Source organism: Anser anser (genome assembly GCF_964211835.1).
Source record: "Anser anser genome assembly, chromosome: 10".
Lineage (NCBI taxonomy): Eukaryota > Metazoa > Chordata > Aves > Anseriformes > Anatidae > Anser > Anser anser.
In genome coordinates, this window is record NC_139730.1 from 4607838 (window position 1) to 4630547 (window position 22710).

Genomic DNA, 22710 nt, shown 5'->3' on the forward strand with positions numbered 1-22710 from the left:
GAGAATTCGTGTGTTAAAGATTGTGGGATGCCCAGACCTGGGGTAAAGAAAAGCCAGACAGCTTTGCAATGGGGGTTAGACAAGGCAGGCTTGATTAAAAGATGGTTAGATGGACGTTCAGTGGCTGGTACTGTAAATGTCAAAGCTCAGGTAGAAGTACATGTTTGGCTTGCATGTCTGTGTGTTCTCAGTTTTGGCAGGACCCGTAGGAACCAGAAACCCCTCAAGCGTTTCTCTAATAATATGGTAAAGTGTCTACTGTGCCAGTTTTCACGTGTGCTGCAGTAATATTTATTGCACTAGGAAGGAACCGTGGAGTTGTGCTGATGGCTTAATCTCTTGAAGCATCGGTGCAGCAGGAAGATCAGGCACTAAGTTAGCTCTGACAGCAAATCCTGCAGGTTCTCGTGGCTAATATCAGAGCTCCCATAGGCCTTCTTCTATCCTCTGCTGCTGACTGCTTACAGTTCCGTACGTTACAGGAACCCCGGTGGCTGGCTTGTACACGGTGACTGATGCTGGGAGAGGCTCTTGCTCAGCCCTGAAGGGAGCCAATTGCTCCGGGATGCCCTCTCACTAGATGTGTGTTTGATTTGCTCTCAGAAGGAGGGGGGATTCGTCAGGAGGGAAGATGACATTGCTGCTGCTTTCACACCCAGCTTTAAATACGTTCTTGGGAACACCAGACCTTTGTAAGCTTTCTCCCAGGTGAACACATGAAGGTCTGACTGTTCTGCACAATAACCGTAAACCTCCAGAGCTTGGAGCATGAAGCATTTAGGAATAATGAGACCTCTTCCTGTATTTCCTTACATGGGGTCACATCGTGACATCAGGGGAATTCGGCTTCAGAACTGGCATCCCAAGGCTGCGCAGCAACTACTGGCTTGACTAAGTAGCTACCAGCAGTACCCGAGAAAGGCAGTTTGTTTCGGAAGGGTGAATTCCTGGGTGCTCAAATCATACACACAACCGCTTACACAAAGCATTAGTTATGCTTAGTTCGCTAACAAGATTTATGTGTGTGCTGTGCTAGAGGCAGGGAGGCCGTACTGAGCAACAACTGCTCGTCTCCGACAATGGCGACTCGTGCTTTAGGTTAGGTACTGGTAATTTATCACAAAGGCTCGACAAGTTTAACAATGCATCAGGTAGATTTACTCTCACTTTGCGCTTAATGTTCCTCATTCTCTTATGTTCTGGAAATGATCGTTCGGCGAGGTCCGGAGGCTGGGAAGCTGGCTTAGAGGTGTAATGGGACTCACTCGTGGCTATCGTTGGATCTAAAATTGTTCCTTTGAATATTGTCTGCAGCCTTTAAGATGCAGACTGTGAGACTTTAATGCCACCAAAGGGTTTTTCTTGGTAGAGAAAAATCTTCCTCTTGATATTCAGCAGTTTCTTTATGGGGTTGTTTGGTCTCTAGACATGAGAAAATCCTGGCAATTTTGATCATTTGAAGAGAATGAGTAATGCGTAGTGCCTAGTTACAGTGTGTCGCTCTTCAAATCCCTGATTATGCTTTATTTTCTATTATGTTGAATGGAGTGATTCTATTACAGACTATCATTTTCTCTTTTTACTGTGGTTTATTTCAAGGATTCCTGCTGGAGCCCTATCTACAGAACATTTCTAGATTACAATTGACTATCTAAGACTGTTTCAGGAATACTTAATGGGCCAACTCAAATTAGCCAATCTGAAGAAGTGAATTTTGGCCTTGAGAGCTATCTGAACACATGCCATTCTGCAAGCAAAGGGAAAAGGCTGCCTGCTGTCAGGATTTCAGTAGGTGTCAGTGTGGATTTTAAGCTGGATGCTCAGCCTGTGTATTAAGGTTCTTTTCTCCGTGACTTATCACAGTCCTGTGCTCAATTATCAGCCCGTGGTTCAATTTGACCTCCTCCTTCTGTACTCTGCCAGGAGATTGTCGGTGATAGGTGGTCACTAACTTAGAGAACAGACCCAGGACAAAAAAGGGGTCTTAAGCCTCTACAAATCCATGAACCAAATATCCTGCCTGTGTAGCTGGGGGCTGTAACAGCATCAAACATCTGGCCGAGGCACACGGGGAGATACTGCACGCCCATCCCGGTGTAACCCTCGGTGTCCTTATCTGGCAGGAAAGGGCAGGCCGGCTTGGGGAGATCAAAAGAGCTCTTCTCATCCAGCCCATCAGCACTTGGGCTGGCTCTGATTGCCGTTGAGAGCATGTCAAAGGTAAACACGAGAACAAATAGGCAAATAATGACCGAGAAGAAAGGTGGGCTGCCAGTGGGTGGCTGGCTGATCTTCAGGGAATGATATCCAGGACCAGCCTTCACAGGGAGTGTTTTGACAGATGAGAGCAAATGCTGAGCAAGGCAGAAGGCAGCGAGGGGTCTGTTTATGGCAGGAGAGATAGGGCACAGTTGGTGGTGACGCCAGGGGACGAGACTTCGTGACCTAGAAGGTGCTGTGAGTTCCTCAGCTGGTCCTATGCAGGGAAATGGGGGTGGGAGTTTGAAGCAGAGTAGGGAAGTGATTGCGACTTCTTTGAAACTCTCAGCAAAACTAAGTGTGATTGCTACTTGTTTCCAGATTTTGGGCAACATTTCAGCACATTTCTCATTTGTTTGGCTTATCTGGCTCCAATTACTACATTTCCAAAACTTATGTGCTACATACGGTTAGGGAGTACGTGGTTTATTGATGGGGCTGGACTCCTGAGCATACGCTTCAAGCTACAGAATTATCTACTTTATTATATTCTTCCTCTGTAGCTTAAGGAAATTATAAAAAGGAAAAAAGCAAAATTATAGGCTGGAGGGATATCTTCCCCCCAAGTCGTTTTTTTTTTTTTTTTTTGCTAGTTATTAAATCTTGCAAAGGTTTTAATTTCATAAACTGGATGGATACAGAAATACTGATCCAATAAGCTGTCTTTCATGAACAATCTTAAAATATCAAGGAATAATTTAATTTTCCCTCTGCATGGTTTTATTTTTTCTTCTGCCTGTGCGACCTGACTGTGTGTATGTGCGTAGCAGCTGAAGTGAAGGGTGCACTGAGTGTTCGGAGACTGGGGGAGAAAACAGTTGAAGTGGACCCAAGCCTTTCCCAGGTGGTGTTTGTTTGAGTGGCATTTCTCAACTACAGAGAGGACCAGGAAGACTGATATCCATGATAGCACCACGCGGAAACCCTCAAGAAATTAGGATAGCAACTGCAGAGAGCAAGGAGCAGGCTGGCCAGGGCTCTTTATATTAAGTCTGTTACAGAACAGCTTGTGTTAGGCTGGGGAGGATGGCAGGGTCTGCATAAACCTCTGCAGCTCCACCTTATGGCTCTGCCCCGTGAGAGGGCATCTGAACAGCAGCCTTGGGATGTTTCCCTCTCCCCACTGCTGGCCTGAGCTGCTCTGCATATGTTGGCTGATGCCTTTTGCTCCAGAGATGGTGGATTTAGGATTGGTTTTGGCACCGCATCCCCTTTTTGGTATGGCTTACGCTGCATCTGAAGCGTGAGCTTGTTTGTTTGTTTATGTGCTTGTTTGAATGAAGATGGAGTTAAGTGCACGCTGAAGGGATTTCCTTATAGAGGATCCAAGTCAGAACTTTGTGATGCTAAGTAGGGAGCCGTTAGAAAAAATAATAATAAAAAAAGAAAGCCCGTATTTGATAGCCCACAGAACAATGTGAGTGCCCCTCTTACTATTAAAATATTCCAGTGCATTCCCCTGGTTGTGCTTTCATTGGGAAACAGCACTTCGCAGAGCGGCCTCGATATGTGTACCTGTAAAATCTCTCGTGATTGATGTTGGCACTTTTCTGAAGATGTGTTTTTCCAACACGAGCCTGAGTCAGTAACAGACAGCTCAGAGGAAAGGGTGGGCTCCAGGAACAAATACAGCTTTCGTCTCCTCTCTTTGAGGGCTTTGGATCACAAAAAGAAATGTAACCTGGCTGGTCGGCGTGTTTCTGTTCTGTGTTCAAAAGTCTGATGCGGAGGAGACCAAGAGCTGGTAATCAGTACTGAGTTAATTCCTGCCTTCATTGTGGCCGCCTTGTGAACTTCAAAGAAGAAAAGCTACTCTCTTTACACCTACAAGCATAATTTCCAGAGCTGAAGCAGGGTAATTTTCACATGCAAATTCAAGAGGCAAGCCTGCCTTATCTGAGCAGGTGGACACGCTGCTTAATGGGACAATGGCACCTCGCCTTTACTTCCCAGGCAGAGAGCAAGGCAGCAGAAATAAAAGGCTTTCTTTTGCTGTTGTTTTAGAGGAAAAGATGTGTACCTTAACAAAAGGGGAAAATGCCACCTTGCGCTTTGTTTTTATGCTTTGAATTGTGTTGAATGCTGGAAAAAAATAGAATTGAGTTTACCATCTAGAGCTTTATTTTACATTTCTCATAAGCTGTTGGAAGCATAATGAAGGATTCAAAGACTCGGCAGAAGAACGGGTCAGCTTTACAATTCCCCTCGTTCTCAGGCATTTGAAATACACAGATCTGTGGACGTTAATCCCAACATTATTAATGTAGTGGGAAAAGGGGGGAGCAAACCTATAGTATTTACAGTTCTCGCTGTTTTGTTTATTCATATTCTCATCGGGACAGTAATTTCTCCCATTTATTTCAAAAGCCACCTCGTTATCATATCATAGAACGGCTCGGGGCGGAAGGGACCTTGAAGCCCATCTGGTTCCAACCCCTGCCACAGTCAGGGATGCCACCCCCTAGATCATGTTGCCCAGGGCCCCATCCAGCCTTGGTATTGAATATTGGTAGCTTTGAATATTGTTGTGTGTGTGGTTTTTTTTATGTTTGTCGTCAACTGTAACGGAAGAATTATTTAGAAGGAATGTTATTTAAAGCAGAGAAGAGTGAGTGCCAGGGTGATAGCTGCCAGTGTGATTTAGGACGGTTGCTTTGCAAGCCTAGGTACCCCTATTAAGTCATCTCAGAAACCACCTGAGAGTTTGAGGTGCTCCACCTCCGAGGAACCGTTAGTAAAAGAAACCCTTAAGAAGGGAGGCTGGCAGAATTACCAAAGAGCTGATGAGATAATGATGCCTGTGCTCCAAATCTCCCTCCCCTTCCTGAAGCAGCCTCTTGGAGTATTTGGGGTCTGGGTCTGAAAGGTTTGCTTGACACCATTTACAAATCAGCCCAGATGCCTTGCTGATATGAACGACGGCTAGGAAACTTTCTGATGGACCTGTAATGCTGCATAACCCTTGGATGGATAAAAGAGAGCTCGGGAGAGGAGGCAGCACCTCTGGGTTAGTAATACAATCACATATACTTCTGTCACCTTGCTCTTGTCTCAGTGGGCAAGCAACATAGAAACTGCTTGATGCCTGGCTGGGGATGGCAATGCAATATCCATAAAAGCACTGCGTGGTACCTGGGTGGTCCATGGTCAAGTGAGGCTCTGTGGCCTTTGGTGGACCTGTGTGGTCCAGGAAGAAGCCTGACGAACTAGAAGGCATCTGACTTCCACGTGAGGAATGGTGAGCAGATGTCGTGCTTAGGTACGAGGTGAGAGGGAGGCACATCTTGTCTGAAGGCAGAACAGGATGTTCCCTGCGAGCACACGCTAACCCCTGTCCTACCACAGTTTTCAGGGAGCTATTTTTTTCTCCTTAAATTGCAGATTGTGTCCATGCTTGTGTTTCTGATGAGTATTAACTCACCTCTGGATGTCGGAGTATCTCAGAAAGTCCATTTAATGAAATGCCCATTTGAAAAATCCTGCTTCTGTTGCAATCAGTAACAAAACTCCCATTGATTTCTTGTAGGCTAAGTTTTGTTTCAAGTCACCGGACAGTGTGGTTGAGTCTCCTTGATTTGTGGACTGAAAGTTCAGGCTCTACAAAGGCAGTGGTCCGTCCCACATTTAGCTGTCCTGAAAATATCACAAAGACGACATTTTGTGAAGTATGTTATACTCGTTGTCTCTTGACTTTGGTCATGTGAGCAAAAATGAGTACTTGTGTGTAAGCAACAAAATTGAAATTAAATAATGCTTTGGGGGATTTATTTTAGGATTTAGAATAAATACAAGGGGTTTATTGTATATTCTGTCTCAGCAAGAGGAGACTAAATTTTCTTATGGTCACCTAAAGAGGATACAACAAAGATAAAAGGGTATAATTAAGAGAAGGTTGAACTTAGGCTGAACTCTTCACCAGATTCATTCCCAAGCGATGTGGTGGATGCCTCACTGTCTGAGTCACTTTTAATAGTGCTAGGCTGAACTTTTGTGCGCTAAAAAAATATGCAGTGGCAAAGAGCAACATTGCTCTTCCTCCAAGGGACAGATTCTGTATCCTCGTGGTCTTTTCTGCTCGTTTCTGAGAATGCCTGGCCTGTTTTGCCAACTGCCTTATCACAGAACGGCCTTGTCCTGCCTCTCAGGTCTTCTAAATCAGTAGGACAAGGAGGGTATGCTTGTACTATTAGCTCTTGCCAGGTTTTAGATCAAACCTTTCTACCATCTACGTGAAAAAAAATCTCCCTGAAATCTGCTTGAAGTCAGACTTCTACAGCCAAGCAAACTTGTTTGACAGTGAATTTAGGATGAAAACCGATTGCTTTTGGCAGAGATTAACAATAGTGAAGAAGATCTGTGGTTGTGGAAGATACGTACCTCATAAATCTAGACTAATAATAATGTTTAAAAGCTTGGACTGATCACTCACCGGCTGATCAGAGAACAAACCACAAGTGTAGTGTGCAGTAACCAAAAAAGCCAAATGTCAGTAGTAAACAACGTGTTCATAGAGCAGAGAAGCTGCACACTGGGAAAACAAGGGAGGAATGTTTCCCCATCAGGGTTAGTAACCACAGGTCCATCCTCATACGAGGTAACTGCTGCCACGTGAAGACCTCCCTCAGTTAGCTGGGCTGTTGGCTTCACCAGGTTTAGCATTAGAAATCTGTGAAAAGTTGAGTGAGAAAGGAACCCCCCCCTCAAAAACAAAGGAGAGGACTACGGGATATTCATTTTCAGTTCAAGTCTGTCTAAAATCTGCCCAGCCGTCAGGATGAATCACGTCAAGTTGTTTTGAAAGTGCCTGAACCCAACCCCAAATTATCCTGACAATCCTAATCGAGCCTACAGACCTTTATTGTGGTTATCGCCTACGTGGCTTCTAGTGATCATCTGTTGTACTTGGTAGCAGTATAACTTCATCACTGTCACAGGGCCTTTGAAATTAAGGGATTTTTACCAGATTGATTAATGAGTATGATCTTCTAACTCAGCTGGGTGCTCCAAAAATCCCAGCCAACACACAGATACTTGTTTTAATTGCTGTCTTTGTTGCAATGCCTATATCCTAGCTTAAGGCATTCTGAGCTTCAATCGTGTGTGTAAAATGCCTTGCCTGGGCTGTCCCCCATCTATTTTAATTTTTCCTTAACCTCACTAAATTTTGCTGGAAGAGGTAATTCATCAGCCTCCCATGCCTGTGAGGGAAGGCTCGGGTATCAGCAGAGCAATGCTGAGGAAGAAACTAGAGGCGGAGAGATTTGGGGAGAAAAAGGAGAACCGATCCGTAGTTTTCTTTGAGCAAGGAGCCAGACTTCAGCAGTAGTGGCTTGGATGGACTGGCACGCTGTCTTTCTCAGGAGTTCAAGAAAGGTAATTTATCCCAGTGGGGCTTTTGGATATTTGCTTGCAATTACGTTTGTTTTAGCGAAGTGAACAGAATTTGCTCTTTGGATTTTCATTTCCATGCCCGGAGTTTAGAGTTGCAGGTACCACCTGTTAACACTATGCAAACAAAATATAATTGACTCCCGCAGGAATCCCTCTGAAAGGCAGCACCTTGGGATTAAAGTTGCAGAGCCATCTATCTAAAATGATGTGGCAGATTTAATTAACGTGTCTAAAAATACACAGGCTGCAATCAAGCCTTTGCTTCTGCCCGTGTCTGTTCCCTGAAGGGGAATGCACGTAATTTTCAAAATCTTGGGTTCTGTCAGCCACCTGTGAGTTGAATTTATTGATGCATGAGATTATCATAAAATTAATTTGGACACTGCTGAATTATGAGGTTGAAAACAGGTTGAGAAGTGGTTTCTTACCCAGCTTAAGCAATATGCTGTCAATAATGTTCTTTCAAGCCCATATGTAGAGCATTACTAGACAGCTACAGTTACAAACTGTAAATGCATAGAGATTGGATGCGCGTAGCCCCTTGTGGCAGAGGAAGGTCTCTGTGGTGTGGGACTGGGAATGATTTGGAATGACTTGAATCGGAGCTGCAGATAACTACAGACATCAAACTCTGCTTGCCACTCAGGGGACAGCTTTTTGCTGCAGAGTCAGAAAATGGCACAGCACCGAAACAGCCGAGGCGCCTTCAGTCAATATGTCTACCTGTCTATCCATCGCTTGGGGTTTCAGGCTTTGTATCCACTTTTTAATTAAAATAACTTGTTTTTGTTAAAGTGGTAGTGGACAGTGATGAAATGCAATTTGCTCAGTGTGTAGTAAAGATTTTAAGGGAAAAAAAGGACAAATAGCACTTCTTAAAGTGCTAACATGGCCCACACAGAAGTTGCTCCCTGTGAGCCTTCTTGTGTTGGCACGCAGGGTTGGGTGGTGCTCTTTACTGGCTGTTCACAGAGATCCTTGTAGGCTTTAGGGTGCAACAGGGGGCCTGAAGTCAGATATCCTGGGTCTGGCTGAATGAAGCTGTATTAGCGGCTTTACTCACCAGCCAAGGTAGGAGGTTTCAGGTCAGATTGTTCTTTGGTAGAGCTCCAATGAGCTCAGCGAAACTCCCAGAGCGTTGGGCTAACTAAGCTCCCGAGCAGTAACACCCCTTGGAACGGAGCTGATACTTTTCATCCAGAAATCTCAGACCTTGTAGAAATACCTGCGTGGGAATGGGGTGGGGAAATGGAGTGCAGATAACTCCAGGCACTGACATCCCTGGCTAGGTATTAGAAGCCACTCCTGACTTGCTGCACGTGGGGTCCTGTGTGATGGAGTGCCCCTCTGCTGGGAAGGGCGCAAGGGAATTTAGGTTTCGGAACTCGTAACTGAGGCTCTTGGCAGAACCAAGTAGATATTGCTGTCTCTGTTGTGCTTCAGTCATGTTTCAAGGTCATCTTACAATCTAGAGGTCTATAAAAGCCCTTCTGAGAAGCTGAAAATTGGGGATCTGCTGGATTGCGGTGCCTGTGACTCTTAGAAGAAGGGCTGTAGTGCACAGACCTTGTTTCAGCCAGGTTGCGATGCCTGCCTCAACTGCCCGCCGATTATCTGCCTTCATTAGCACAGCAGATGGCTGGCGGTGCCCTGGTGACTCGAGTGGCCTCCCCAGCCATTTTTATAACTACACTTCAGGGAATGGATGTAGGTGCCAAGGTGACTGTTCCAATTTTAAAGCCCAGCAAGATAAGATGATTGAGAAAGCTTTAAATAAAAGCTAACCTGTGGAAATCCCTTCACAAATCATCCGTTTGTGAACTTTTACTTCCTCTTGCATTGCCTTAATCTCCTCCATCAGACAGGCTAAAGAAAGTCCAAGGGTACAAGGAACTATTTTCATTTATACCACCAACCTCATCCACATTAACAGCCGGGGCTGTTTGCGAAGGCCTTCAGCTTGTGTGATGCACTGTGGTGCTGTTGGAGGGCTAAGAACTGAGCTTCCTTCAAAACAGAGTCAAAAATAATACAAAATAAAATGGGAAAATGTAGAATATTTCCTTATGATAAATAAAGGGGGTGGGGGGACAGAGGAGAGCCCTTGTGCAAGGCAAAATGCAGACTCATGCCTCTACCTTGAGGCTTCTTTGCAAAGGCCTGTGTTAAATTTTATGATTGTATTTTCCAAAGTACGTTTTTGTCTGTACCACTTTCAACAACTTGTGTTTTGTATTCCAGGTTGCAGTCGGCTTGCAGGGGTATTTGAGTGTGTCTGCGAGTCCGTGAACTAATCTACCGAGGTCTGGTGGACTGCTCGTGTGCTGGTACCAGGTCAGGGCTGTGCAGTCAGTATTGTGAGGCTTAATGACTTTGCACAATGTTAAATTGTGCATTATCTGGGAGTCCTGGCTCTTTTTCAAGACCTATAAATAGTCTGGAAGCTGGCCTGGTTTCTTGCTCAGGACTGTGGGCACGGTGCGTGTACACGTATGCTTTGCAGGAACTCCTCGCTTGGTCCAGGGTATGCCATCAGTCAGTCTGCTTTTCTGAAGTGATGGTGGAGAAACCACGGGTGCTTCCCTTGTGCAGAATGGTTTTATTTATTTATTTTTTTACTGATGAGCCATTACATAGCTCATCAGTATCCCCTGGGTGTCCTTCCCTCAGACCCACCGCGGTGTAAGCAAGCTGAGTCTTTCGGTGCAGGACTGGGGATGTAAAGATGAGGAAAGTATCCAGGATTGTGGCTCAAAGTTAGGAAGAGCTGTGAGATGGAACGGCAGAGCAGGCGCAGAGCTGTGGGCTGGCTGCTGGCCGGGCAGTGATCCAGCAGCCGTCTGTCCATCCATCCGTCTGTCTGCAGCAGCCTGAGGCACTGGGCAGTGTGCTAGGGCTACCGCCGGCCCCAGTAAATAGGTTCTCAAAACTGTTTTTCTAGCGGACACCGAAGAAATCTTTTAGACTCCAAAGGAAATGCTGCTTCTGGAGTTTCTCTGTGGATGTTTCTTCCAGCTGGCTGAGGCTGGAGGAAGGAGTCCCTCTGACATGGGCAGCTCTCTGCCGGGCTGTTTCCCTTTTTGTGCTGTGCTCCCTTGGGCACTGAAGGCATTTCCGTGACACATCTGGTCAGCTGGGAGCTGGTTCATTCCTTTCTGCTCTGATTTAAAGCAGATAACAGTTCTTGCCTGTTGCCAATTATTAGAATGAGTTTTTTCTATTTTGGTCTAATTTCAGGCATCATTTGGAGTTTACGTCACTGACTATTTAGTTCTCTGGAGCATGAGCCATGGGCAGACCACGCTTCCCATAAATAAAGGGAGCTCAGGCGCTGAGCCGGGTCCGTTGCTGGAGGTACACGATCACCTTCCCTCTCCCATGTGCTGTGAAACGTGTGGCACTGCCTCTGCTGGCTCGAGGCCAGGCATTGGAGTCCGTTTAGCCGTGGCTGGACTTGTTGCGTGTGTTCTTCATCCATCACAGGCCCTGTCTGGACTTGGCAAGCGCCGCCTAGGCCACGGGCAGCAGCCCTGCCAGGTGAGCCGTTAGCGGCTGGTCTCGGCTGGAAGTCTTCTTCCTGCAGGTCTCGAACGCAATTCAGCCGTGCCAAGCAGCAAACTGCGGCTACGCTCACGTGCGTGCAGCAGCGGAAACAGTTTGACACGCAAATCAGAAATGTCACTTCGTTTAGCCAACGACTCTTGGCTGAGAAAGACCTGGACTTGTGCTCGGACCTGCAAGAGACCAGATGGCTAATGTGGTCATCAGCCACCGCACCGTAATCCCACAGCCAAACTTGGCTTTCCGCAGAGGTCTGTGAACGGGAGCGAAATGCAGAATGTTAAATACAAAGCAAAGCAGAACCACTCCATTATAACCTGCAGTGATGGGAATTCAGTGCTGCTTTTAAGCAGCGGGGTGCTTAACTCCAGGCTTTTTCTATTTGGTTTTATTTCCCAAACCCTGCATTATCTTGTTAGGAGAGACATTATTTCCCTTTGGTAATTTCTCTTCCCTTCCTCAAATCTCCCGCATTTTTTAAGCTCACAGTGGGGAGATTAGAATTTATAGTTGTTGCAGCTCTGTCTTTCTCTATTTTTCCCCTTTCCTAATTCTTCAACTCATCATGTTCAAATAGCGCTAATTAAATCTGTTCTCGCTTAAAATGTGGCCATGCCTTCGGTAGGCAAAATTACAGCTGGACTCTCCCGAAGCTGTGCAACCTTGGCGGTATTTCAGCAGAAGGCAGTGGCTCTACGCTGGGGTAAGCTGGTCGATAGATCCGAGTCAGGCCTCTGGTTATTCGAGTTACGTGCTCTGCTGTCTGTCAGAGTTGGTTAGCTCGCGTGCGAGGTTACGTGAGCACCAGCACATCGCTCGTCTGGGTCACCTCGGAGCCCTTGGGATCCCCTGCACTGCCCCTCGATTTTGGGGAGGGTTTCGTAGTAGGGTCCAACCCATGGCGGCTGTGTGCTGCACCCAAAGGGGAGAGCCCGTGGATGTAAAAGAGCAAAGCCACTGGCAGAGCCAGCAGCTGGGGTCCCTGCATTATTGCTCTTTGCTGTCAGGTTTATCCCAACCTTTCAACACCTAGATAATGAAAAATTGCTGGCAGATTCCCGTGCAGGCCTTGCCTGGTCTGTATTAGGAGAAGAGGGAGCACAGCCTGGATCAAGTCTCCAGTGTGGATGCCTCCCTGGAGGTGATATCCCAGCCATCAGCAGGTGCTTCCAGCTGGCTGTGGCACTCTTTTGGATTTAGTGGCGTGGGATTTTTTCCCCATGGCAGAGGTTTTGGTACCAGCCTTTGCATTCCTTTCAAAAAGAGGAGCCAGAGACTCTGCAAAGTCCGCAGGAGACTTTGCTGTTGCAATCGACCCATGATACAGTAGCACTCTCAAATCCTGAGATAGATTTGTAATTTGAGAATTCTTTGGAATAAAAGATATATGTACTGTATAAATGCAATAGATGTCATTATTATTATTGCTATGTCTGTGCTGAGCAACACTGCTGGGAAAAGATCCCACGTTGCCTTTCTATTCCTCTTGGGATATAGAGTAGGAGACTTGCTTACACCCAAGAAAAACTGCTTCTGTGCCTGCATCTGATTCATGCTGCATAGTTAAATGCCATGGGAAAGCACTTGTAATACAAACATTTTTGTTTATAGGCAGACATTTAATTATCATATTACAGAATTCTCAGGCCCAGCTGCCACATGAGATTTCTGGCTAGGACATTTAACATAAAATTAAAACACAACGTCACACGCCCATTTAGCTGGAAATCGGAGCAGAGTATTTGCACTTTCCTGTTCTCTGGAAAGAGCTTCCTGGATGGTATTTCTGTGCAGATTAGTCATGAGAAGTCGGTGTGCTCTAAGCTCGATGACGTCTTCGAGACGGGATCAGAGAACAAATATTGTGATCTGTTCAGTATGGGCTCCCTGTGAGTGATTAAATTTCTTCTGCAAGGAATTTGGTCGTTCACTAGGACTGGAGAACCGGGCATCTGCAGAAAGGAAAACTAAAGTGGATTGTTTTCATTCTTTGGAATCCAAAGTTTTCTTGATAGTCCTGAAAGCTTTGGGAAAATGTTAGCTGCCCTGGTAGGCGGTGGAAAACAGCGCTAGATGTTAACAACTTCCTGTAAAGGAAAGCCTTGGAAGCCTACTTCTAATCTCACGTGGTTTGCAAGATTAAATACTTTTCTCAGGCAAGGATTATATTTGTGATTAAATGTGTGCAAGGCTGGGTTTTCTCCCTCATCTCTCTTTGCTCTTTCCTGACTTGTCAGAGTCCGAAACCAGGAGCACTGCAGTGGTCTTCTGGTGCTCAGCTGCAAGGATGTCTGCACGAGTTAGGTGCCCAAACCTCTCTGAGGATCTGGCTTTTCAATGTGAGTTTCTGAAACACTTGCATTGGGAAATACAGGGATGATGACCAAAAGAATAAATTAAAAAAAAATCCTTTCCTAGGGCTATAATTGAAAAGAAGAAATCTACTGGTTTTCTGGTCCGTTTTAGTGTGCATTGTCAGGAAATTAGCCTCTGACATCTTCCTACATCATGAACAGGAGATGAACTGGCAGGAACATTTCAGTGACATTTTTGGAACATAAAATCCCCTCTCTTCTGCAGGGGGAGATTGTCTCAAATGTCATCTAAAAATTGCCAAGTGACACTCTGCCTTGCCAGCGTGCTGTGCTCTAGGATGGATGAAAATCAAATGCTCCAGACCAGGCCACGTACTTATCTCAGGATCTTCCCTCCATTCTTACCGCTCACATCTGTCTGCTCCTGCGGCACCAGTCTGCCTACGAAGCCATAAAGAAAACAGAAGAGCATCGTGTGTCTGTCTGATAACCCCATAGCTGTGGGACTCCCGGGAACAGGAGCTGATGTCCAGAACCCAGCGGGCTCTCTGGGACCGTGGCTGGTGAGTCAGCTCTCTTGAATGAAAACCGGAGTGATCTGCACTTGTGCACCGCTGTTCACACCCGGCACGAGCCATAAAGTGGGCTGCAACCTTTCAGTGCTGGCTCAGGGCTTTGCAGCAGCCTAGGTAAAATGAGGTCAAAGCAGCGCAGCCTTGAGGAGAGCCCTGGAGAGCTGCGCTGCTGGGAAGCTGCTGCTTCAGCTGGGCAGCATCTCCTCCCTGCAAACACAGCCACATTTCTATGTGCACCTCTCTCGTTTGGTGCCAGCACGTAGGAAAAGGAAAACTGCTTCTGGCTTTGTAGATACCTTGCTGGTCTCTTCTTTCTTTAGCATCTGTGAAGCTGCCCATCCCCAGGGTCAGTGGCCATCCTGGGCAGTGGTCTTCACATCTGCTGGGAGCTCTGTTAATATTCAGGCTGCAATTTATTTTTTCACATTTCCCTCCTCCTTACCCTGAGGTCGTAAAATGTTTTTTAGTTTGTTTGGTTTGTTTGTTTGTTTTTCAGGCAGTGCTGTAGTATGAAGAAATACAAACTCATGTCCTCCTGTTGCAATATAATCTGCTGGTGGAAACCACGTGGATGTTTTGAAAGACCGGGGGTTTCTTCACAGCTCAGACCGATTAGTGTGGCTGAAATGGGGCTCGAATCACAGAGCAACTGCCCTGCGTTGCCACACGGATGTGATGAAAAATGACCCCACAGTTCATCAGAAACACAACTCAGCCTTTAACACACTGGGGTAATGCCTTGGGATGCTGAAGGAAACATCTCAGAGTTGGGGGAGAGGAAAGGAAATTAAATCTAGAAAATAGCTAGCGTAGCAGCTGCAGAGCTTGTGATGGGCTTCCAGGTTGAAAAAAGGAGTCCTGGACAGTTTTTTGCAGCTGCAGTGTTGTGACCTTGGAGTTGCAATGACCTGGGCACGCATCTGAGCCTGTTATCTGAGGCTTTATCTGAGGAAAGAAACAGGCAGTGCTTACTCACGTTCGTATTTCTGGGATGCCACCCAAGCTGGGAGGGCTGTATCTCAGTGTGGTCAGCAGGCTTGGAAAGGTGGGGTTCACGCCACGCTGCTGGGAGTTGTCTCTTGGTGCCCTGGCTGTCTCCAGGAACGAAAACGTTGCATTTCCCAGAAGCGAGGCTTGTGTTCACGCAGCACGGAGATGGCTGCCTCGTGGGGCTGCCGAGATATCTGTCAGAGAAACTTTCTGTGGGCTGACCTAACCCTCACAGATGTGACTTGCAAAAAGGAAATATTTTTCTCCGAAAACCATCTCTGGTTCCTCTTTCACTCTCAGTGCCTGCAGCACCGAGCGCTGGGGGAGGCACAGCCAGGGCTGGACCAAACCCCCTGAGCTCTGGGGCCAGGCAGCAGTGAGCCTGGCCATGCCGCGGGGAGCGGCTGAGAGCCCGGCTGGGATGCAGCCCCGCACGGGCTGGCTGAATGAGTGGGGCATCCTCGACCCGTGAGCACTCTCAGATTTTTTTTTTTTCCTGTAAATCTAATTTTTTCTCCTGTTTTTACAAGTTCTTTTGTTTCACAGCCTCGAGTTGCTGCAGCCTCGCAAGGCAGATCGTTAGGAGCAGCCGTGTGAAACTGTGATCAAGTGGCACTGGGCAGGAGGTTGAAATATTGCTGTTGGCTTCCAGCAGAATTTTGTAAAATTGCACAAAAATGGAGGTTTATTTTTATTTTAAGGCATTATTTAACATAAAAGGAGGGTATTTTAATAATGATTAAAACTATTTAATGGAGTTTATCACATAATTAAGGACTTCTCTAGAATTATATTTGAGCAAATCCTTGGCAAAATTGTATTTAAATTCCAAACAACTTGTTCTCAGCAGTATTATTTCTAGATTTCACATCTTTTCAAAATTTTTTTCTCAGTTGCATCAGCCAGTTAGAAAATGCTTAACACTTTAACCCCGTCAGATTTCCTGCAAGACTCGCTGTTCATTACACTGCTGTCAGGTCCTTGTGATTTCAGCTGACTGTGATTAATAATATTTGATTTTAATTACTCGAGGTACATTTCTTGTTTTTTTCAGAAGTGTGTTTGTCACTTGCAGAAAGCACCGTTGACTCTTTAATTTTCCCCTGGGGGGATTAATCCTGCCGGGTTCATATTTTAAGCTCTGTGGGACCAGAGAGGACTGGACTGCTTTGCTTTGCTTGCACCCAGCAATGACCACTTCAGCCTGTGCAGTATTTGTCTTCTCTGCTGGATTGTGTGATTCTCAAAGCATTAACGTGGTAGACAGTTAAACGATATTTAAACTACCTTAGGATTCGGATGACTGCAAAACCCGAAACCTCTGTGGGCTCACATATGCTTCGCTGCGTTTGCAGCACACAGCCGGCAATCTGTGAAACAGCCCATCGCCGATGGAAACACAAACAAGGGCTGTCAGAAAATTTCTGTTCAAAGGTCAGTGGTAAATGATAGACACTTAAACGCTGCTTTGTCTCTGTTCCACAAGCTGGAAAATAATAGGATTGGATTTTGATCAAGAACTCTGTTTTATTCCCTCCAGACATTAGCTTTGTGGTACTCTAAGATGTATGGTTGATAGTAAAGGAAGATTTTCGACAGTTCTTTTTTTTTTTTTTTTTTTTAAATCAACTATTTATATACAGCGAGCACTGTTGGTTTTGGCTGGGAGTCAGTGTGTTTCTCCCGATGCTCTTACCAAAGCCTGAAAGCTGAGATTGCTCCAGACCCTCTAATATCCCAGCTCCCTGTGTGCTGCTGATACCGTCAGCTGGGGCAGATCAACACACCATCAGTGAACATGGGGATTTTGGTTTTCTTTTCAAACAAGGGCACTGCAAAGGTCCTTCCACAGTGAGCCCAGCAAGCCAGTTTCGGAGCAGGGAGCTGTGGACGGTGCTCGCACCTCTGAGCTGTAGAGAGGAGTCTCCTGGCCGGCAGGACGGGAGCAGAGTCGTGTTAGCTGTGGGCTGGAGCTGCAGAAGTCTTCCGAACCTTTTTGACTCAGTTTCAGGTTATTTCCTAAGGGACCGTTTGAATGACCTGGAGTCTGTACCCCCAGAGAGGCACCTGCCCTGCTGCAGGAGGCTGAGCTGGGGCGTGTTGGTGCTCCCTTCTTTTCTTGTTCACAGGCTGCTTCACAGATTAGCTCCTGCTCTTGTAGGTTCCCATTCAATTTATGGCTCTGGTCACGGCTTTTAACACCCAAATAGCTGCCTCAGACACTTCTCACGCTGTCCAGCCCAGTTTCCATCAGTGCAAACTTTAGCTCTTAATCTGCCTGAAAACAGGGTTGTTTCCATCTGGATGGTCACATCCAAGAACAGTTTCAGCTTAAGAACACTGTTTCCATGTAGGGCCAGATTCTGCCACTATGTCTGAGACCTCAGAATTATTCCACGTTAGGGATCAGGACCCCATGTGCAAGGTGCTGTACCAAAATAAGACATACAGGTAGCTCCTGTTTCATGGACAGTGTGATATAAATTTAACAGCACATTTTTAGTGTATGTCCTTGCTCCTCTTCATTGACAAGATCAAGATGATCTTCAAGTGAGGAGTGAAATGATCCATATTCTGCAGAAGAGGAGGAAAATGTATTTTTTTTTTTTAATCCAGAAGAAAAATCCTTTTTGTTTTCAAGAGGTATTTCATTTTCAAGAAAACCCATTCCTTCCTGTCCACCTGTACTGGGTCTTTCAGATCCATCTGTGTGCAGCACAGTATTGCACCCTGGCCTGATCCAGTAGTTGAAGTGAGTAATGAAGGCGTCGTGTTTGGAGGTAATTAAATGTTGCTGCTCTCAGCCCTTGCCCAACAGTGTACCCTGTACACGATGTGCCTTACCGGAGACTTCGCCCTGCGTTTTAGCGTCGTTTGGTCATTTCACTTCTAATAGGCCTTCCACTTCCATTACATCCCCTGAGTAATGCCTGCGTGGAGGACAGTGCAGTAAGTGACTTCTCCCTAATCTGATTTCTGATTCTTAGTGGCCTGGATAGACCAGCATTAGTTTGCTATTTCAATCTGATCCATCAGCCCTTTGCTGCACAGGGCTGCTCTTTTATATCACTTACGTGGTGAAATAAAACCAGCTTGATTCGGTTGGTCTGCAAAGCGAGGCCAACCAGGTCGTGTGTGTGCAGAGCAGAGATGATTAACAGCTTCCCGCTGTGCCAAACCGAGTGCAGGAGCTGAGCAAAGAGGTCTGCTGTAGGCCAGGAGCTGCTGGGGAGAAAAGGGGCCTCTGCAGGCTGCGAGCAGAGCGTGTGATGCAATGGGGTGGGAACTGCTGATGCACTGAATTAATAATACTTTGTTGTCTGGCTGCTGGCAGGATTCTCTTGATCCCTTTATCACCAGTTCTGCAATTAATGGCTAATTTCTGAATGCACTTTGAAATAGAAATCCAAAGAAATGTGCTGCTTCTAATGTGTGTGATGGAAGCTAGTTAAGTCAGTTATTAGGTTGCAGCTGACAACAGAGTGCCAAGGTGGGGATTGGTATGGTTTTGGGGATGGAAGATCATTGCTCTCTCCTTTACAAAGAGATATTCTTCTCCCTGCTGTCCTAGTCCTTGCTGGTGGATTGTAGTCTGGAAAGAGAGAAAACTGACAGAAGGAAGGCACAATAGTCTGTCCCGAATTAAAGGAACTGGGTTTGGTGGAAGGATGCTGCCATTCCATCAGAAGCTCCTTCCTGGGAATGAGGTGAGGTTGGTAATTCCTGCGAATTGGGTTAGTCTGGGCATGTGCCAGACTCGTGGGCTTCTGAGCCTGGAAGGATGTTGCAGACAGACACAGTCATTACCACCTACCTTTCCTTCAGAGCAGCTGGCTCAGGAAAGGCACAATGGGACAAATCACAGCGCTGACAATATAATGAGACAAGGGTCGGGGTAAGAATAGCTTCGGGACCAGTGATTTGACTTGCTGGATGCTGGAAAAGACCTGCTTGAGTCTGATGGAGTTTGGATGCGTTCCCGATTCCCTTTGAGCTTCCCCTTTCTCATGGCTCCCTGTCAGATCTGCTCGTTGCTCAAACCCACTGAGATTTCTTTACTTGGCATTGCTGGACTGCATGTCCAAACCGAGACCTGAAATTCCTCCATCCTCCCTCGCTCTGTCCACCAGCCCCAACCTGCACGAGAGCACGTGATCTCCTGAACTTCAGTGAATTTGCCTAGCAGGGCAGGAGGATGGAGAAAACAGCCTGTTTCTTCCACGTTCGACGTGTGTGGCTGACAGTGGTGATATTCTACTCGTCTTTTTTTGTCAGCAAACAAAAACCAGACACGTTTTGGAGTGATTTTTCAAGGGCTGTGATCTCAAAGGCCTCTCGCAGCTTTGCAACCTCTTTTGCAAAATCCAAGAGCTTTGACAGCTCCTGGGTGGGATTGCACAGAGCTTGGAGCAGCATGTGCCAAAGTCATCCTGCTGCTTGTGTCACCCGTTTCGATGCTCCAGCAGCTCTCAGCCTGCCTGCACAACCCAGGTCTGAAGTGAGGGCGGAGGTGATTGTCCCACAAACTGCCTGTCTCCCTCTGTCATACGCCAGCATCAAAGGTCTCCGCCGTGACCTCTGAGGACAGCTGTGCTTAGCACGGGGATGAAACTGCCTGTGTGACAAATTCTTACGAGCTGCGCCTTGTCACTCTGACTGGACTTAGGATCTGGGAAGGTGGCTAGGTTCCTTTCCGGCAAAGTCACCAATAAGTTGGTGTGAGTCAGGAGCTTTATGAATACCTCGTTAACTGCACTTTTCTCTAGCTTGGCATCAGTCACAGAAACGTGACGGAGGTGGACACGGGGTGAAATGGTTCCTTCACTGCTCAGAAGCTAGTGCTGCTCGTGGCCCGTCCCTGTCCCTCTCAGCAGCCAGCGAGCAGGACAGGGATGTGGGAATTCCCTGACTTCCTCGTGGGCCACGAGAAGTAACAACTGCTATATTGGGATTGTGGGCTGACTCTAGGATTGGTGGATACGTGTTAGGAGGATTACTGTAGTGCTGTTCAAGTGTTTGGAGATTTGGGTATAAAGGCTTAAACCTTGGCTTTTATAAAGGGATTGAACCTGGGTGTCTGAAGCTAAGAGCAGAATTTAGTACCTGATAGAAAGAACTATGAGATGGGTAAAAGTGGTAGCAGACTGTGCGCAGTGAATTTGGTACAGAGCAGGACAATGTAACGAGGGTCGATCAGTAAGCTGTATTTGGAGAGTTTTCCAGGACAGGCTTATGAGAAGGGCAGAGAGCTGTTAAAATCGCTGCCCCCTTTTTGTGTCTGTCCCTGACACCAAAAGCTTTAGGGCAGGGTGCATGAATGTTGTGGTGCTTGCAAGGTCTGGAGCCAAGATCTGAGCTGGGGGGTGTTCACCCATCATATTCCACTTTTCTTCCCCAAAGCTCCTTTATCTGTTCCCTCACGTCACAGGTAAAGAGAAGACTATTTGGTAGCCTACACAGCAGCACAGTCTTACGCCTGTTCTCCATTTCCAGATCTTTGTCTCTGTTGCTCTACTTATGGGCGGATCACAAAAATAATTACCTAAATTAACCAAGCACCAAAACACCCTAAGTGATCGTCTCCTCCAGAGAATAACAACGATTAGGTCATCGTCTTTGCTTATCTCGGGTTCCCATCCTTAAAATAAGGGCAGCAATATTTTTCCTTTTATAAGAGCAGGACAGACTTGTTCACGTTTGAAGCATTAATTGTTGTTGTTATTATTACTCACACGGATGACAGGGCAGCACCTGATGAGCGCTGGGTTTGGTACAATAGGCTGTGACTGCTTATTGTTGTGACTAAGGCTGCGTGAGGTGGCTGGGCTGCCTGTTTACACCGATGCCAGCCCCACCACCTAGCTGCGGTCCTTTTCCAGCTCTGCGGCCAGGAAATTCTTCTGGTGCTGCTCGGTTTGTGTCACACCTCTGTCCTCTCAAAAGGCAGCAGCCCTGCTCGTGCTGGAGAACATCTCGGAACCGGAGCCGCTCAGCGTGTTTTCCTACTGCCTGGCGATGGCAGAGGTTGTCTGCAGCATTTTCTTTTCCTTTCTGCTTTAAAAGACATAAAGGGGGAAGCGGCTCCGACTTCCAGCTGTTGATTTCAGATGTTTGCCGCAGCGTGGGTCCTTTGGGTTGTTAGAGAGCCAGCGCAGGAAAAACAAATTCCTTCCAGCGTGTCCTTGCTCTAAGACCAACCATTGCTCACTGTTTCGTTCTCAGACAACGTTTCTATTTATATTGCTTGATAATTTGCTAGGAGTGCCCTGGTGGGCGAGTGGGGTGACAAAATGGGACGCCACGTGTATGTAGGTGGGGCAGTCGGAGTGGCATCTTCTCTGCTGTTTCCCCCAGCTGATTCCTCTTGCTGCTTCCCCCGGCCAAAGCCACCACACGGAGCAAGAGCAGCCTTACAGATGAGCCCTGCCCAGCCCCGACGGGCCGAGCCGCACGAACCACGCAGCCCTCTCCCTCCCTCTGGGGCCACCTCTTCCCGGCTGCCGCTGGCCCGCAGCCCACCCCTCCGCCCCCGCAGCCCCGCTCAGGGTTTTGGTGCTCCCCCCTCCCGCCTCCGTGTGAATTTTCCAGCCAAAGGCCACCTCGGAAAGCTGGCCGCGCGGTGCCTTGCGTCAGTCCCCGCACGGCTCGTGATTCAGCAGTCGTACGGGTTTTGTACCTGGGAGGGCCGTGCCAGAAACCACAAGCGTTCCTAAGCCAGGAACAGCAAAAGGAACTGGGAGTTTCCACGCAGAAAGCCAACAATGTCTGCAGCAGGTTTTCTTGTGAATTAGTTGCGTTACGTTGCCAAGAGACTGGATGAGAGGAAGAAAACGGGCATCTGGATTTGTAAAGCCCAGAACGCCCAAGATCTTCTGGAGAACAGAAGTGACGCGTTGCTGCTCTGAAGTCTGTTAAAAGGGAGCAAAACTCCTACTGGAAGTGAGGCTGCGAAACCATTAAGGACTTGGGGAAAATCCCAGGCTGTGAGATCAATTACAACACTCCTGAGGTGCATGGGAGCAAAATGCAAACATCTCTGCGGGCGTCAGCTTGGATATCATTACTCAAACAAGTGTTGGCACAGCAGCAGTCACCGCGGCGTGCGAGCCGCGTGTCCCGGTGCCAGAGCCCAGGCAGAAGGGCTGCCCGGCTGCTGCCGGGGCTCACCCGAACAGGGGCATCTCCTGGCGTCCCGCGATGCCTCCTGCCAGCCCTGGCTGCCGTCGAGCCAGGAACGCGTGCCAGCCATGGCAAGATTGCTTCTCACTTAGCGTAGCAGGGGCTGGGACCCAGCCTTATTAATTTCATTCAGCCGTTGGCTCAAACGCGTAGAGCTGGCACGGAGAGCTGTGACAGCGAGTGCTTGTGCTGCGAGCACAGGAAGCCTTGTTCCCTGCCTGCATCCTGCTCGTTTGCCGCCCCCTGCTCTGTGCAGGGATCTAAGAGCAATACATTTCGGTGCAGGGAGGAAGGGAAGGACTGAACAGCTGAGGGCTGGCAAGAGAATAGCTGCTCTTTCACTCGGGGTTTGTAGCTGTGACGTAGGCAAGAGCAGTGGCTGGCGTGCAGCTGTTTGGGGAGAAGGGAGCTGTGAAATGGGATTGAAGGCGTGGGAGGGA

The 22710-nt window shown here is 47.3% G+C and overlaps 1 protein-coding gene across 2 annotated transcripts in view; it reads left to right on the forward strand.

The window, feature by feature from the left end:
* Positions 1 to 15932, forward strand: part of LOC310904690 (protein FAM169B-like) — a 194999-nt gene extending 179067 nt beyond the window's left edge. For both annotated transcript variants that reach the window (XR_014588535.1, XR_014588536.1), the window contains 2 exons: positions 9892 to 14089; positions 14598 to 15932. The gene's annotated coding sequence lies outside the window, so the exon portion shown is untranslated. The remainder of the gene's footprint in view (positions 1 to 9891; positions 14090 to 14597) is intronic.
* Positions 15933 to 22710: the final 6778 nt, after the last annotated feature.